We start from the raw sequence: 17,366 nt of genomic DNA on the forward strand, positions 1-17,366 counted from the left end.
GAGATGAGAAAGCACAGCACATTTGATACTTGGCTGGCCAACTGTTATTTCTCTTAATAAAGGAGGGTAAACCTGCAAGGAAAACCAGAGAATGACCTCAAAGTAATTCATTCATTCATTTATTCAGTTACTGTTGGGCACTGTAGACTATATTGCTATATTTCTGGACTGTATGCTATATTTCTAGACTGTATACTGTATTTCTAGGAAGATACTGGAATTTTTAAATTAAGTCACAGACATGTCACACATGTTAACATACCACATAATTAGGAAGCAGAAGAGCCTTAAAATCTTAATCTGCCCTCTAGTTTATTTTGCTGTTGAAACAGTGCCTTCTAAATTGTAAAATTTCTTTCTCCTTTTTTTCCCCCTGATCATTTCTCTCATCATGCTACCCAATGTCAAGCTGTGTGGAGATTTTAGAACTGAAGACTGCCTAAACTGTTCCCTTTTCAACTATGCTTAGATCCTATTTGCTTCCTTAAGATTTGTAAAAGGATAAGTATGTTTCTCTGTATCCCCTAAAAGACCTTATCTTTTAGAGGATAAATGTACCAAAAGTACTAAAACAGATCCTTTCAAGGATGTGTCTGGAGAGATAGAAGCATACCAAGCTGCTGTGTAGTGTACAGGACAACACAAGACTATGACCCATAAATCAACATATAAAACTTAGGAGGTAGAGAATAACTTTGTGACTTTGAAGGGGTGACATTCATAGATACATTTATCATTCAGTGAGATAAATTTTTATTTTTTTCAACCTTAGAATCTAAAGAGACAAGCTTCAACACTCATTTCAAATGCTTTATCTTACTAGAAGAATTTCCCTGAGGTCAGCTGGAAGTATCATTCCCTCCCATGAACTACCTCAGTATTGTATCTTTTTATCTTCTTAGAAGACATTTGGTAATTCCTTCCTTTTTATTATAAGCCATTTATATGCATGTCTTATCTCTTTTATTAAATTGCACCTTCTTTGAAACAGAATTCATGTTTGATCCACAGCACTAAGCCTTGTACATATGAAGCACTGGGTTAATATTTAATGAATTAAAGCATAGCGTATATATTATAAACTGAATTATTAGAGCAGTTTTTTTCAGACAGAATTTTGCTCTTTGGCTGGGCTCAATGGCTCATGCCTGTAATCCCAGCATTTTGGAAGGCCGAGGCAGATAGATAACAAGGTCAAGAGATAGAGACCATCCTGGTCAACATGGTAAAACCTCATCTCTGCTAAAATACAAAAATAGAGCAGTGTTTCTTTTATTTATTTATTTATTTTGGCTCCCCATTGGGGAACAGAACCCTGGTCTCCCTCGTGACAAGTGGGGATACTCACCACTATACAAACAAGGAGAGCAGTGTTTCTTAAGTGTTGAACATGAATTACCTACATCAGAATTACCTGGAGTGTTTTGTTATGCAAATTCAAATTCCTGTGCTTCTGCCCACACCTGCTAAACGAGAATTTCACTGGGTTCAGGGAATCTGTTTTGAATAAAAATTGTAGGTAATTGGCCCAGTGCAGTGGCTCACACCTGTAATCCCAGCACTTTGGGTGGCTGAGGTGGGCAGATCACCTGAGGTCAGGCATTTGAGACCAGCCTGGCCAACATGGTGAAACTCCATTTCTACTAAAAAATACAAAAGTTAACTGGGTGTGGTGGTGCATGTCTCTAATCCCAGCTACTCAGGAGGCTGAGGCAGGAGAATTGCTTGAACCTGGGAGGCGAAGGTTGCAGTGCACTGAGATCTCGCCATTGCACTGCAGCCTGGGTGACAAGAGCGAAACTCCGCCCCCCCGCCCCAACCAAAAAAAAATGTAGGTAATTATGGTGCACACTAAAGTTTGAGAACCACTGCACTGGGGACAATGTAAGAATCCAAATTTAAGTTACATTTACATGAAAGGACAGATGTATATCTTGATAAAAATTATAAACATTTAGTACATGGTAGAGTATAAAATATAAGAAAAAGTGGGCCGGGCGCGGTGGCTCACACCTATAATCCCTGCACTTTGGGAGGCCGAGGCGGGTGGATCATGAGGTCAAGAGATCTAGACCATCCTGGTCAACATGGTGAAACCCCGTCTCTACTAAAAATGCAAAAAATTAGCTGGGCATGGTGGCGCACGCCTGTAGTCCCAGCTACTTGGGAGGCTGAGGCTGGAGAATTGCTTGAACCCAGGAGGCGGAGGTTGCAGTGAGTGGAGATCACGCCATTGCACTCCAGCCTGGGTAACAAGAGTGAAGCTCTGTCTCAAAAAATAAATAAATAAGAAAAACTGAATATATATGTTCAATGCAAATTTTTCTATATCACAGTAAGGACCAATCAACATTTTGGAAAGTTCAATCTAAAAAAGCATATTTAGATGTAAATAATTTTAAATATTCACCATTTTCTGTGAATGCATTTGAAGTAAAGCACCATGATTTTATAATTAAAGACTAAGAAAAGACATATTGGACATCTTATCTGCACATTCTTATATTGCTATATGCAAAGATTGCCTTTTATGGCGTGCTTCTTTATAAAATAGTTTGTAACTAATAGTACTGTCAGAAATATCGTGGTTTAGATAATGTTTAATGTATTTTGCTCCTTGTTTTTCTGTAACAACACATTATATTGTTAGATTTACTTGTAGATTTTCTTATTTGTGAATGTTTTATTTGTAATTTTTTTAAAATGTGAAATTGTTAGGACGCCAGTTATCTTGGCATATGCATTCCTGAATTGATAAGGACTAAGACAAGCTATGGCAAGCAAGTAATATAAATCTTCATCTAGGTAGTTCTTTGTTTTGTTTTGTTTTTGAGACGGAGTCTTGCTCTGTCACCAGCCTGGAGTGTAGTGATGCAATCTCGGCTCACTGCAATCTCTGCCCCCCGGGTTCAAGTGATTCTCCTGCCTCATCCCCCCGAGTACCTGGGACTACAGGTGCATGTCACCACGCCTAGCTAATCCTTTTTTTTTTTTTTTTTTTTTTTTTTTTTTAATTTTTTTTTTTTTTTTTTTTTTTTTTTTTTTTTTTTTTTTTTTACTTTTTAAATTATTTAATTATTTATTTATTTTTAATCTTTGTTTTTTTAGTAGAGACGGGGTTTCACCATGTTGGCCAGGATGGTCTGGATCTCTTGCCCTTGTGATCCGCCTGCCTCAGCCTCCCAAAGTGCTGAGATTACAGGCGTGAGCCACCGCACCAGGTAGTTCTTTAACTGTAATGTGATAAAATAATTTTGTAAGCCTAAACTGTCTTTATAATGGTAATACAAATGAGAAATGTTTAAATAATGCTTGTAATGTAGAGCACTGGTCCAACTATTTTACATACATTAACTCATTTAATCTTCATGAGAACTAAATAAGATAGGCACTGTTATTACCCTTATATTTCAAGTAAGGAAATTGAGGTGCAGATTAAGCTATCTAAGTTTACATAGCTGATAAGTAGCTAGGACAATCTGGCTTTAGAGTCAGCATTCTGAACCACTCTATAATAATGTTATTGTTGTATTTTTAATTAGCAATTTGTTTGACTTTGTCATAATCATTTTCAGATCTTCCAGCAGTTACATGGCAGATATTTTCAAGTAAGTATTTTTTAAAAATTCAGCCTATATCTAAACAATATCTTTTAAAAATTGTTTTTAATGCTATTCTTTTATTGATTATATCTAGTAACATTGAGATTTCTTAAAAATAGTTGGATTTCAGAGGATCGTTTTAGCATGCCATTTTTTGGTGTTTGTGATGGTAGTAGATGGTTATTTAACTTAGAAAAAGAAAAAAAAAAGGCGAGACATATGGTGACTCACACACTTTGGGAGGCTGAGGCTGTGAGGATCGCTTGAGCCCAGGAGTTGAGACCAGACTGGGCAGCATAGTGAAACCCTGCCTTTACAAAAATGTTTTAAAAATTAGCCAGACATGGTGCTGCACCCTTGTAGTCCCAGCTACTTAGGAGGCTGACATAGAAGGATCTCTTGAGCCCAGCAGTTTGAAGTTGCAGTGAGCCACTGCACTCCAGCCTGGATGACAGGGACACCCTGTCTCCAAAAAAAAGGAGGGGAGAGGGATATTTATATCTTTAGCATTGATCGACTCAAATGAAAGTCTAGTAATTTTGATTTTCAAAAGCTATTAGGACACATAACGAATTCTTATGACAAAACCTAGATAAATTTGCATACCAATTTTGAAAAATTATATATAAAAGATGTTTAGTAATGTATATTTCTTTCTGATGAAAGGTACTAGTTTTTCTCTACAAAAATGCATTTTTAACGTCTCTGTGGTACACAAGAATAAAATATTAGTCCTTGATCTGTGTCATCTTAAATTCACCAAATAGGTCATTTTAGGTGTCATTTGTTGCTTTATTTTAATAAATACTGAAAAAGAAGGGCCACTATGTAGAAATACCTAACCTATGAACTAATGAATATTGGACTATGTTTTAATATATAAATTACATTTAAAAATTAATCTGTTTCTTCAAAACATGAACTTGTCAAAGTGGTTTAATTGAATTCTATCAGTCTGTTATATATAATCAGGACAGCTCAGAAGAAAAGAACTAAATTAGAAACCTAGAATGGAAAACAAGGGAGAGTTTAACCCTTAGAATAAAGGGTTACTGGTCAGGCGTGGTGGCTCACGCCTGTAATCCCAGTACTTTGGGAGGCCAAGGTGGGCAGATCACGAGGTCAGGAGATGGAGACCATCCTGGCCTATATGGTGAAACCCCGTCTCTACTAAAAATACAAAAAAATTAGCTGAGCGTGGTGGCGTGCACCTATAGTCACAGCTAGTCAGGAGGCTGAGGCAGGAGAATTGCTTGAACCTGGGAGGTGGAGTTTGCAGTGAGCCAAGATCATGCCACTGCACTACAGCCTGGTGACAGACTGAGACTCCATCTGAAGTAAATTAAGAATAAAGGGTTAGAAAAAGAGGAGGTGGGCTATAGGAATTTTTTTTTCTTTTTTTAACCAGTTGTTAAATGATCCTTTATTGAAATATTTTCCTTTGTGCCTCTTAACTAGCTGGGCATTGAACAGCACCACTGTTGATGTCATCTATGATGTCATGAGGGTGATGGCTGTTAACATTACAGCTCACAGACTGGGCAGTCCCCAGGATCTCTTTAATGGTTCCAGAGAGTTCTCTGGCTAAAGATCAGTGAGCAATCTCATCGAAAGTGGTATTCCCACTGTGTTTAATGTTTTTCTGTTTCTTTCTATCTTTGGTGGTTCCTTGAGGGCTTTGATAATCAGGGCAGAGGCAGAAGGCACCACCTCAATCTGGGCCTGTCTGTTCTGAATGGTAAGTTTCACTGTAATCCTCAGGCCCTTCCAGTCACCCATTGCCTTGGCAATGTCATCACCAACCTTTTTTGGAGACAGACCCCTGATCTTGGGGACCAGCGCAGAAGTGGCAACGACTCCCCCCACCGCCCGCCGTGCACCTCAGGTATATGACTTTGATCTCGTTGGGGTCGAACTTCGGCGGCATGGCGGAGGCAGCTGGTGTCAGATGAACCTGGATTTGGGACGATCAAAGAAAGTTGCACCTTGGCCTCCTCCAAGCCGAAAGCCAAAAGCAGGAATCTTTAATAAGAAGATTATAGGGCTGGTACAGTGGTTTATGCCTGTAATCCCAACACCTTGTAGGTTGAAGCAGTAAGATTGCTTGATCCCTGGAGCTTGAGACCAGCCTGGGCAACATAGCAAGACCCTGGCTTTACAAAAAAAAAATTAGCCGGGCTTATTAGTACCTGCCTGTAGTCCTAGCTGTTTGGCAGGCTGAGGCAGGAGGATCCCTTAAGCTCAGAACTTGGAGGCTGCAGTGAACAACGATTACACCATTGAACCTCAGCTTGGGTGACAGAGTGATACCCTGTCCCCCACCTCAAAAAAATCATAGGTATGCCCAAACATGTTGCTCTTAATAGCATAATTAAACCAGGCGTGGTGGCTCTCGCCTATAATCCCAGCACTTTGGGAGGCCAAGGAGGGTAGATCACAAGGTCAGAAGTTTGAGACCAGCCTGGCCAATATGGGGAAACCCTGTCACTACTAAAAATACAAAAATTAGCCAGGCGCGGTGGCAGGTACCTGTAATCCCAGCTACATGGGATGTTGAGGCAGGAGAATCACTTGAACCCAGGAGGCAGAGAGGTTGCAGAGAGCTGAGATCGAACCACTGCACTCTAGCCTGGTGACAGAGTGAGACTTCGTCTCAAAAAAAAAAAAAAAAAAAGCGAAATTAAGATATTTTTATCTTCCAATGCAAATTCGTAATCTAGTAAATTGAAAAGCAGTATGAACATTGAATTATCTGTGGAACTCAAAGGAAAAGGATCACTGTAATTTTATATTTTACATGAGAAAAGATTTCTTGAATTTTTTTGCTTTGATCTATGTTTTGTCATTTCATCGAGAGTAGAAAAAAAATGAATCACTTTTTATAAACAATATTTTTCTTTTCTAAACTTGACACCAGTATGAAACTTACCCAAGTTGTTTAAATTTATTTGTTTTTTGAGATGGAGTCACCCAGCTCTGTCACCCAGGCTGGAATGCAGTGACATGTTCTCGGCTCATTGCCGAGAGGTTCCTAGGTTCAAGTGATTCTCCTGCCTCAGCCTCCCGTGTAGCTCGGACTACAGGTGCATTCCACTATGCCCAGCTAATTTTTTTGTATTTTTTAGTAGAGATGGGGTTTCACCGTGTTAGCCAGGATGATCTCGATCTTCTGACCTCGTGATCCACCAGTCTCAGCCTCCCAAAGTGCTGAGATTACAGTCATGAGCCACCACACCCTGCCAGTGTTTAGGTATTAAAAATATAAATTGAAGATTTGATTTTTTTTCTTATTTTTTTTTAAGGGAGGGGGTCGTTGCTTTTAGGGAAGTTACGCTTATTTTTTTTTTTTTTTTATTTTTTTTTTTTTTTTTTTTTTTTGTAGAGATGGGGTTTCACCATGTTGCCCAAGCTGATCTCAAACTTCTGGGCTCAAGCAATCTGCCTGCCTGAGCTTCCTAGAGCTGAAATTACAGCTCTGACTCTCAGGCTGAGATTACAGGCCTGAGCCACAGCGCCTGGCCATAATTTATGTTTTAAATAGCATTTTGTTCTGATTAGATAGAAGCCACATGCTCATTATAAGAGTTTTTGAAACTATGGGGAAAAAGAAGAAAAATTACTTGTATTTTGCCACTACAAATAGCCATCATTTAGGAATAGTTTTCTCTATTTCTTTTTCTATGCAAATATAACTAAATTGAAATGATACATATATGTACATATAGTATTATGCCCTGCTTTTTTCCTTTAACACTTTAAAATAAGCACTTTTGTAAATCATTAGCCGTTTCTTGAAAACATAATGTTGAAATGTTGTTAGTGTGATTTTGCTCAAAATTCACAGTAGGAGGTATATTTTATTTTATGATTAAGGCCACACATGCGTATTTAATTGTATAAAAACATAAATTGTAAAACAGTATTAAGGGTAATGCATTTTGATTTTTTTTTTGAGTCAAAGTTTCGCTCTCGTTGCCCAAGCTGGAGTGCGATGGCCAGTCTCAGCTCGCTGCAACCTCTGCCTCCTGGGTTCAAGTGATTCTCCTGCCTCAGCCTCCTGAGTAGCTGGGATTGTAGACATGCGCCACCATGCCTGGTTAATTTTTTTGTATTTTTAGTAGATATGGGGTTTCACCATGTTTGCCAGGCTGGTCTCGAACTCCTGACCTCAGGTGATCCACCCACCTCAGCTTCCCAAAGTGCTGGGATTATAGGCGTGAACCACCATGCCCATCCTGCATTCTGATATTATATGTTGTATTTTATTTTTAAAAATACGCTTGTTGCATCCCTTTGAATTGATTTTGCATTTCACTAATGGGTTGCAAGTTGGAAAAATGTCTCCTGTATGAATATTCTATAATCCAATTATGACCCTTTTATTGGTCAAATTTGGTTCAGAATTTTGCCAGTAGATTAATTTAAAAGTGTTTGTGAGTGTATTTACCAAAGTAATTAACGCTGGCTGTAATAAATTATTGCCAAAGTGTTAAAACATAAGTCTTCCGGCCAGGTGCGGTGGCTCACGCCTGTAATCCCAGCACTTTGGGAGGCTGAGGCGGGCCGATCACAAGGTCAAGAGTCGAGACCCTCTTGGCCAACATGGTGAAACCCCGTCTCTACTAAAAAAATACAAAAATTAGGAGCCGGGCGCGGTGGCTCAAGCCTGTAATCCCAGCACTTTGGGAGGCCGAGGCGGGCCGATCACAAAGTCAAGAGTCGAGACCATCCTGGTCAACATGGTGAAACCCCGTCTCTACTAAAAATAGAAAAAATTAGCTGGGCATGGTGGCATGTACCTGTAATCCCAGCTACTCAGGAGGCTGAGGCAGGAGAATTGCCTGAACCCAGGAGGCGGAGGTTGCGGTGAGCCGAGATCGCGCCATTGCACTCCAGCCTGGGTAACAAGAGCAAAACTCCGTCTCAAAAAAAAAAAAATACAAAAATTAGCAGGGCGTGGTGGTGCGTGCCTGTAGTCCCAGCTACTCAGGAGGCTGAGGCAGGAGAATTGCCTGAACCCAGGAGGCGGAGGTTGCGGTGAGCCGAGATCGCGCCATTGCACTCCAGCCTGGGTAACAAGAGCAAAACTCCGTCTCAAAAAAAAAAAAATACAAAAATTAGCAGGGCGTGGTGGTGCGTGCCTGTAGTCCCAGCTACTCAGGAGGCTGAGACAGAGGAATTGCTTGAACCTGGGAGACGGAGGTTGCAGTTAGCCGAGACTGCGCCACTGCACTCCAGTCTAGCGACAGAGCGAGACTCTGTCTAAAAAAACAAAAACAAAAACCGTAAGTCTTCCTTATCAGTTTGTTGTATACTTTTTACAGATTTTTGTATGTGTTCATTTACTCTCTCTGTCAATATCTATTTTTACATACTTTTTTCCCTTTGAGGCAGAAGAATTGCTTTACTACACCTTTAAGTTTTTTTAAAGTGTATCATGACTATCTTTTCACATCAGCATATAAAGATTTACCCTGTTCTTTTGTCTGCTGCATAGTACTCCATTACAGGTGGATCATAATTTAACTTTTTCATTATTAATGAAGATTGTGTTGCTTCCAATTTTTTGTATTACAAAGAATGCTGCAGTGGCCATTCATATACATAGATCTTTGTGCATACCTGCATATATTTTTGTAGAATAAAGTTTCCTGGAATTGAGGCTGTTGAAATATAGGGTATACACGCTTAAAATTGTTTTTTTTTAAATTCTTCAGCTTATCCTTTACTACATTTATATCAGTCAACTCCAACTCCAATAGTATATATAAGAAAGAGGCTGGATGCCATGGCTCACACCTGTAATCCCAGCACTTTGGCAGGTAGATTGCTTGAGCCCAGGAATTAGAGACGAGCCTGTACAACATGGTGAAACCCTGTTTCCACGAAAATTAGCCAGGCATGGTGGCACACAGCTATGGTCCTAACTACTCAGGAGGCTGAGTTGGGAGGATCACCTGAGCCGGGGTGGTCAAGCAGTAGATATTTTCAATTTTAATTTTTGCCAATCTGATGAGTGAAAAAAATGCATTTGATTTGAATGAATTGGTTTGGCATCTTTTCATATGCTTATTGGTGTTTTATAGTTCTGTGAATTGCTTGTTTATATCTTTTATGAACTTTTGAATTTTTATTATTGATTTATAGGAAATCTTTAGTATTATGGATATTAGCCACTTGAGTATTATGTGTTACAAATGGCTTCTCATAGTCTATGAAATGTCTTAAAACTACAAGAGAATCTTTTTCTATATAGAAATTAAAATTTTTGTACTTGGTCACATTGATTAATTTTTTTCTTTATGGCTTCTGGGATTTGTATAATGTTTAAAGGATCTAACTGACCTTGTCCACCTATTGTCTTCTATGTTCCTCTAGATATTTATAGCTTTTTATGTTTATTGGGAATTTTTATATTGGATACCACCACATATAAATAGTTCTTTTTTTTAAAATTTTTTTATTGTTATTATTTTTAAGACGAGGTTTCACCTTGTTGGTCAGGCTAGTCTTGAACTCCCAACCTCAGGTGATCCACCTGCCTTGGCCTCCAAAGTGCTTGGATTACAGGTGTGAGCCACCACACCTGACCCATATAAATAGTTCAAATTGATATATCTAATTATTACTTCTGATAAGTAACTAATTCTTTTAATTAGGAAGATTGGCAAGTTTGTGAAAGGAATTCTAATTTTGTCAAAATGCTTAAATTAAAAGCTGGGAATCTATAATGGTAAATATAGTTGGCTAAGGCATGAATATAAGATTTATAAATGGTTGGTATAATGGTAGATCTTTTTTGGATAGGAAAATGCTTAAACAAAAATGCAGATTTCTTTTTTTTTTTTTTTTTGAAACAGAGTCTTACTCTGTCACCCAGACTGGAAGGCAGTGTTGTGATCTCAGCTCACTGCAACCTCCACCTCCTCGGTTCAAGAGATTCTCCTGCCTCAGCCTTCCAAGTAGTTGGGGATTATAGGCGTCTGCCACCATACCAGGTGAATTTTTGCATTTTTAGTAGAGATGGGATTTCGCCATGTTGGCCAGGCTGGTCTCAAACTCCTGACCTCAGATGATCCACCTGCGTTGGCATCTCAAAGTGCTGGCCTCCCAAAGTGTTGGGCCACCTCACCTGGCTCAAAAGTGCACGTTTCTAAGCAATCTCTAGGGCCAACCAAATTCATTTGAAATTAACTTTGGATGTTTCACAAATTCTTGCCTTGGTGACATTTTCTGTGTTAGAATGTAAGGGAAGAAATATATTTATATAAGAAATCTGGAGGGATATACACCAAATTATTAACAGTGATTTTCTTGGGGCCTGGCATGGCTGACACCTGTAATATCAGCACTTTGGGAGGTTTAGGCGGGTGGTACACCTGCTATCAGGAGTTTGAGACCAGCCTGGCCAACTTAGTGAAACCCTGTCTCTACTAAAAATACAAAAATTAGCCGGATGTGGTGGCGTGCACCTGAATCCCAGGTACTCAGGAGTCTGAGGCAGGAGAATCACTTGAACCTGGGAGGTGGAGGTTGCAGTGAGCTGAGATCACACCTCTACACTCCATCCTGGGCAACAGACCAAGACTGTCTCAAACGAAACCAAACAAAAGAAAACAAAACAAAACTAGTTTTAAAAAACACAGTGATTTTCTTGGGATGGTAAGATTTCAGATTTTTTTTTTTTTTAAATTTAAGACAGAGTTTCACTCTTGTTGCCCAGGCTGAAGTGCAGTGGTGTGATCTAGGCTCACTGCAACCTCCATCTCCCAGGTTCAAGTGATTCTCCTGCCTCAGCCTCCCAAGTAGTTGGGATTACAGGTGCATACCACTACGCCTGGCTAATTTTGTATTTTTGCTAGAGGTCTTGAACTCCCGACCTCAGGTGATCCGTCTGCTCAGCCTCCCAAAGTGCTGGGATTACAGGTGTGGGCCAGTGCAACCTGGCAGATTTCAGATTTTTTTTTAAAACCTTTTTACTTATTTTTTAAGTTTTTTTTTTAATCTTTTTTTCCTTTTTTCTCTCTTTTTTCTAAGTTTTTTTTTTTCCAACAAAAAAATGTTATTTGTTTAGTAAATATAGGACAGATAAAGGATTAAATGAAGAATAGTGCTGCTCTGGATCTATTTATAGCCAATGAGGAAGAATTGGTGGGTAGGAACAATAGAAACCTCTGGAGACAAAGTGACCATTTTATAAAAGTTTGTGATAGCTAGGATGAGAATTCTAGAAGTAGCAACATACATATATTGTCTAGATGGTAGGAAGAAGGCTTTAAAAAATTGAACAAAAAATAAGTAGTCATGACCTCATGAGCTAAGACTGGGAAAGTTGGGAAACGTTAAAACATAATTGTATAATTACACAGTTATAAATTATAGCAATGAGTTTTTTAAAAAAGGCAAACGTTACATGCAGAACAGGCCAGGAGTTACAAAAAGAAAAAACAAAGAAAAGGCAAATGCAACTAAAGCTGCTGTGACTCCAGTTGCAATAGTGTTAACTCAGGTGTTTTTTTTTTTTTTTTTTTTTTGGAGATGGAGTCTCTGTGTCACCCAAGCTGGAGGGCAGTGGCGCGATCTTGGCTCACTGCAACCTCTGCCTCCTGGGTTCAAGTGATTCTCCTGCCTTAGCCTCCCGGGATTACAAGCATGAGCCACTGCAGCTGGGTGGGCTTAACTCAGGTTTTATGAAGGATATATATAAAAGATGAATATAGAAAAGTGACAATCATATAAGTGTGCCAGAAAAGTTAAAATTCAGAATTAACAGATGTGCAGAGTATATTAAAGATAATTTTAAGTATTTTACAATTCAGAAACTGGAATAAGGAAAATATATGCCTGTTTAATATTAACAGCTCCTATTTTGTTTCCACATTTTCCATCAAGGAGAATAATCTTTATTCTGTAAGAACAACAAATCAGTCAGTAAAGTAGAATTAAAGTCCAATATTCTTTAATTGAAATTAAGAAAGCATCTTAACTACTCAATATGATTTTGTTTCCTAACCTGAATTAATTATATATCTGAGATTGCTATGAACTTGTAGGTAAGAAAGTTGAATTTTGAGGAATTGTTGAGAATAGAAAAATGCCAGAGGATTGGAGGTAAGCAATGAGTAAGGACTTTCACAGCATGTTGATTACATTCAGAAATGACAAAGCTTGATGGACCTTTATGCAAACAGTAAAAATAATTTGAAAGTCTTGTAGCAAGAAGGACTTAACAGATTGGTTTAAATAAGTATAACTAAATATATAATCCTGCATTTGGATTGGGAAAAAAAAACAGTCGAAGAATTGATGAAGGATAAATAGCCTAATAAAAGCATTTATGACAAAGGGAATTTTATTGTTGATAAACTTAATTACGAACCAGCCACATGATTTGCCTGCCAAAATTCAATTATTGTAGTTTTCTGAACAAGGGAGATTGGTTAGGCTTGGACCTGGCATGTATCCAGATTTAGGTGTACTGCGTTTGAGAAAAATTGGCATATGTTCAAATGGTATCAGCTCTTTCTCATGTGGCAAAAGAATTAGATTTAATCTAGCCATAAAGCAGTTCTGGGACCAATGATTACAGGAAGACTTAAGCCCAATAGAAGGAAGAATTTTCTAGTGATTAGAGCTGTCTAGACAATAACAGGATACTTTGCGAGGCAGTAGTATATTTGTATAGCGGTTTTCTTTTTTTTGTTTGTTTTTTGAGACAGAGTCCCGCTGTCGCCCAGGCTGGAGTACAGTGGTGCGATCTTGGCTCAGTGCCACCACCGACTCCCAGGTTCAAGCAGTTCCCTTGTCTCAGCCTCCCTTGTAGCTGATATTACAGGCAACCACCACCATGCCCAGTTAGTTTTTTTTGTATTGTTAGTAGAGACAGGGTTTCGCTGTGTTGGCCAGGCTGGTCTCAAACTCCACCACACCTGGCCTCAGGTGATCCACTCGCCTCAGCCTCCCAAAGTGTTGGGATTACAGGCGTGAGCCACCGCACCTGGCCTGTTTTTTGTTTTGTTTTTTTAAAGAGATAGGATCTCACTGTTACCCAGGTTGGAGTACAGTGGTGTGATCTCAGCTCACTGCAACCTCTGCCTCCCAGGTTGAAGCAATTCTCCTACCTTAGCCTCCCAAGTAGCTGGGATTACAGGCCAGTACCACCACAGCCAGCTAATTTTTTGTATTTTTAGTAGAGATGGGGTTTCACAATGTTGGCCGTCTCGAACTCCTGACCTCAAGTGATCTGCCTGCCGAGGCCTCCCAAAGTGCTGGGATTAAAGGCATGAGCCACCGCTTCCAGTCCTTGTATACTGTTGGAAGGAGGCTAGTTTAATTCTTTGGTAAGGATGTTATAGAGGGAATTAAAGTTCAAATGTCTTGAATATATACATTGGTTTGGCTTTACATTTTTTCATATGGTTACTGGCCATTTTTATATCTTCTTTGGAGAAATATTTATTCAAATCCTTCCTCCCCCCCTTTTTTTTTGAGATGGAGTCTTGCTCTGTTGCCAGGCTAGAGTGCAGTGGCACGATCTTGGCTCACTGCAATCTTTGCCTCCCAAATTCAAGCGATTCCCCTGCCTCAGCCTCCCGAGTAGCTGGGACTATAGGCAAACTCCACCATGCACAGTTAACTTTTGTATTTTTAGTAGAGACGGGGTTTCACCATGTTGGCCAGGATGGTCTTAATCCCCTGACCTCGTGATCTGCCTGCTTCAGCCTCCCAAGGTGCTGGGGTTATAGGTGTGAGCCACAGCGCCCAGCCATACCCATTTTTTTTTTTTTTTTGAGACGGAGTTTCGCTCTTGTTACCCAGGCTGGAGTGCAATGGCGCGATCTCGGCTCACCGCAACCTCCGCCTCCTGGGTTCAGGCAATTCTCCTGCCTCAGCCTCCTGAGTAGCTGGGATTACAGGTACATGCCACCATGCCCAGCTAATTTTTTGTAGTTTTAGTAGAGGCGGGGTTTCACCATGTTGACCAGGATGGTCTCGGTCTCTTGACCTCGTGATCCACCCGCCTCGGCCTCCCAAAGTGCTGGGATTACAGGCTTGAGCCACCGCGCCCGGCCCTGCCATGCCCATTTTTTAATTGGGTTATTTATCTTTTATTATTTGAGTTGTAAGAGTTCTCTATATATTCTAGACAGAAGTCCTTTATCATATGTGCTTAGCAAATATTTTCTCCCATTCTGTGAGTTTGTCACTTTCTTGATGGTAACATTTGCAACACAGAGATTTTTAATTTTGGTGTAGTCCAATTTATATATTTTTTCTTTTGTACTTGTACTTTGGTGTTGCTTAATCCAAGGTCATGAAAATTTACTATGTTTTCTCCTAAAAGTTTTATAGTTTTAGCTTTTCATTTAGGTATAAGATGTATTTTGAGATAATTTGTTTATATGGAGGAGCTGGGGTCCAACTTTATTCCTTTGTGAGTGAACATCTAGTTACCCTAGCATCATATGTTGGAAAAACTGTTCTTTCTCCTATCGAATTGTTCTGGCAATGTTTTTTTTAAGACGGAGTTTCTCCATGTTGGTCAGGCTGGTCTTGAACTCCCCACCTCAGATGATCCACCCACCTCGACCTCACAACGTGCTGGGATTACAGGCATGAGCCACCACCCCTGACCCTTTTTTTTTCTTTTTTTTTTTTGTTTTGTTCTGGCAATTTTTAAAAGGATAGTGTGACTTAAGGCCAGGCTTGTTGGCTTATGCCTGTAATCCCAGCACTTTGGGAGGCTGAGGCGGGTGGATCACAATGTCAAGAGATCGAGACCATCCTGGCTATCACGATGAAACACCGTCTCTACTAAAAGTACAAAAAATTAGCTGGGTGTAGTGGCACGTGCCTGTAGTGCCAGCTACTCTGGAGGCTGGGGCAGGAGAATCGCTTGAACCCAGGAGGCGGAGTTTGCAGTGAGTTGACATCATGCCACTGCACTCTAGCCTGGGCAACAGAGCAAGAGTCCGTCTCAAAAAAAAAAATAGTATAACATTTATTTATTTACTTACTTACTTACAGTGTCTTCCTCTGTTGCCCAGGCTAGAGTGCAATGGTATAATCATAGCACTGCAATCTCCAACTCCCAGGTTCGATCCTCCTGACTCAGCCTTCTAGAGTAGTTAGATGTGCCACACCTGGATAATTTAAAAAATTATGTTGCCCATGCTGGTCTTGAACTCCTGGTCTGTAGTTATTTTCCTGCCTCAGCCTCCCAAAGTGCTGGTATTACAGGTGTGAGGCACCTTGCCCAGCCATAACTTTTATTTTTTATAAAAATACAATAAAAACTATGGAAGATGGGAGAGAAAGTACAGTACCCTCCCATCTTAGGGGGATGTGTTCTAAGAATCCCGGTGGATGTCTGAACTGTAGATGATACCAGACCCAGTTGCTGATTGCATCGATTAAAACACGTTTTAGCTCATGTCTTCCACTCAAATTTATACCGCCTTTTCCATCTTATCTAAGTACTTATCATGTACTGTGGCTATAACTTTTGCAGTTTGAGGTGTGACAGCAAAACTAACACAAATCTTTTTTACTTTCAATTTCACGGTCAGGGCGAGGATCCATTCTTTCCATAGATCTCAGCAACCTCAGCATATTATTTTTTTCTTTCCTGAAATCAAGAACTTTCACCTTTTCACTTTAAAGGAAGTACTTTATGGCTTCTCTTTAGCATATTCAAATTGCCAGCATCACTACTTTTGCAATTTGCAGCCATTATTAAGTAAAATAAGAGCTCTTTGAACACAGACACTGTTGTAATGCTATCTAACAGTTGATCCGATAGCCAGCTTGCCTGCTAAATTACTAACAAAGCTGGTAGCATGCACAGCATAGATACACTGGACAAAGGGATGATTCATGTCCCAGGCAGGACAGAGTGGGATGATGCAAGATTTCATTGTGCTACTCAGAATGGTGTGCAATGTGAAACTTATGAATCGTTTATTTCTAGAATTTTCCATTAAATATTTTGGACTACAGTTGACTATTTGTAACTAAAACTCAAAAAGTAAAACCATGAATAAAGGGAGACTACTGTAAAGCATAATTCTGCCACCCTTACACAACTTCCATATTATTGTTTTTGTTGTTGCCTAATGTTCCATCTGCAGGTTATACATAATTTAATAAATTTGTCCCTTATTTTGAATATTTGAGTTTAATATTAAATATAACACTGAAATCATAATCCTTGTTCATAAGCTATTACCTTTCTATTGCATAATTTTCTTTTATACATATCTGAAAGGATTTCTTCCAAATTTACATTGAAAACCACTAGACTAGTTACATAATTTTGATTTTGAAAATTTTGAAGTAGGGAATGTTAAATACGTTGGCCAGTTTAACGTTACAATAGCAGCTGATACTGACCGCTGGCTGTGGGTCAGTCAATATGCCAAATAGTTGTGTGCATAATCATATTTAGTTCAGATTCTATTAGATAAGGAATTCAAGGCTCAGAAAAGTTTGATAACTTGCCCAAAGTCATATAACTAGTAAATGGCAAAGATGGCATACAGGGCTGTGTGACTCCCATACCTCACTGGCTCCCATACTGGACATAAACAGTTATGCTGGCAAGCTTCCCACAGTAATAGATTAGATTAGATTAAATATTTTTAAAATAATTAAATTTAAATTAAGTATTGAATTCACATGACTTAAATACTAATATTGGCATTAGTACTTATGGGCATTATTGGCCCAAATTTTTTCTTTTTTCTTTTTTTTTTTTTTTTTTTT

General features: G+C 39.2%; 1 protein-coding gene and 1 long non-coding RNA gene across 2 annotated transcripts in view; both read left to right on the forward strand.

Annotated features, from left to right (window-relative positions):
• PPM1E (protein phosphatase, Mg2+/Mn2+ dependent 1E) overlaps nucleotides 1-17,366 on the forward strand; it is a 266,871-nt gene that overhangs the window by 25,274 nt on the left and 224,231 nt on the right. The window lies entirely within an intron of this gene.
• On the forward strand, nucleotides 3,161-14,295 carry LOC119472854. The gene is made up of 4 exons (XR_005202032.1): nucleotides 3,161-3,221; nucleotides 3,576-3,608; nucleotides 5,364-5,487; nucleotides 14,254-14,295. It is a non-coding gene; the product is annotated as an uncharacterized LOC119472854 (long non-coding RNA).

The sequence above is a fragment of the Cebus imitator genome, unplaced genomic scaffold, assembly GCF_001604975.1.
Source record: "Cebus imitator isolate Cc_AM_T3 unplaced genomic scaffold, Cebus_imitator-1.0 Scaffold121, whole genome shotgun sequence".
Classification (NCBI taxonomy): Eukaryota; Metazoa; Chordata; class Mammalia; order Primates; family Cebidae; genus Cebus; species Cebus imitator.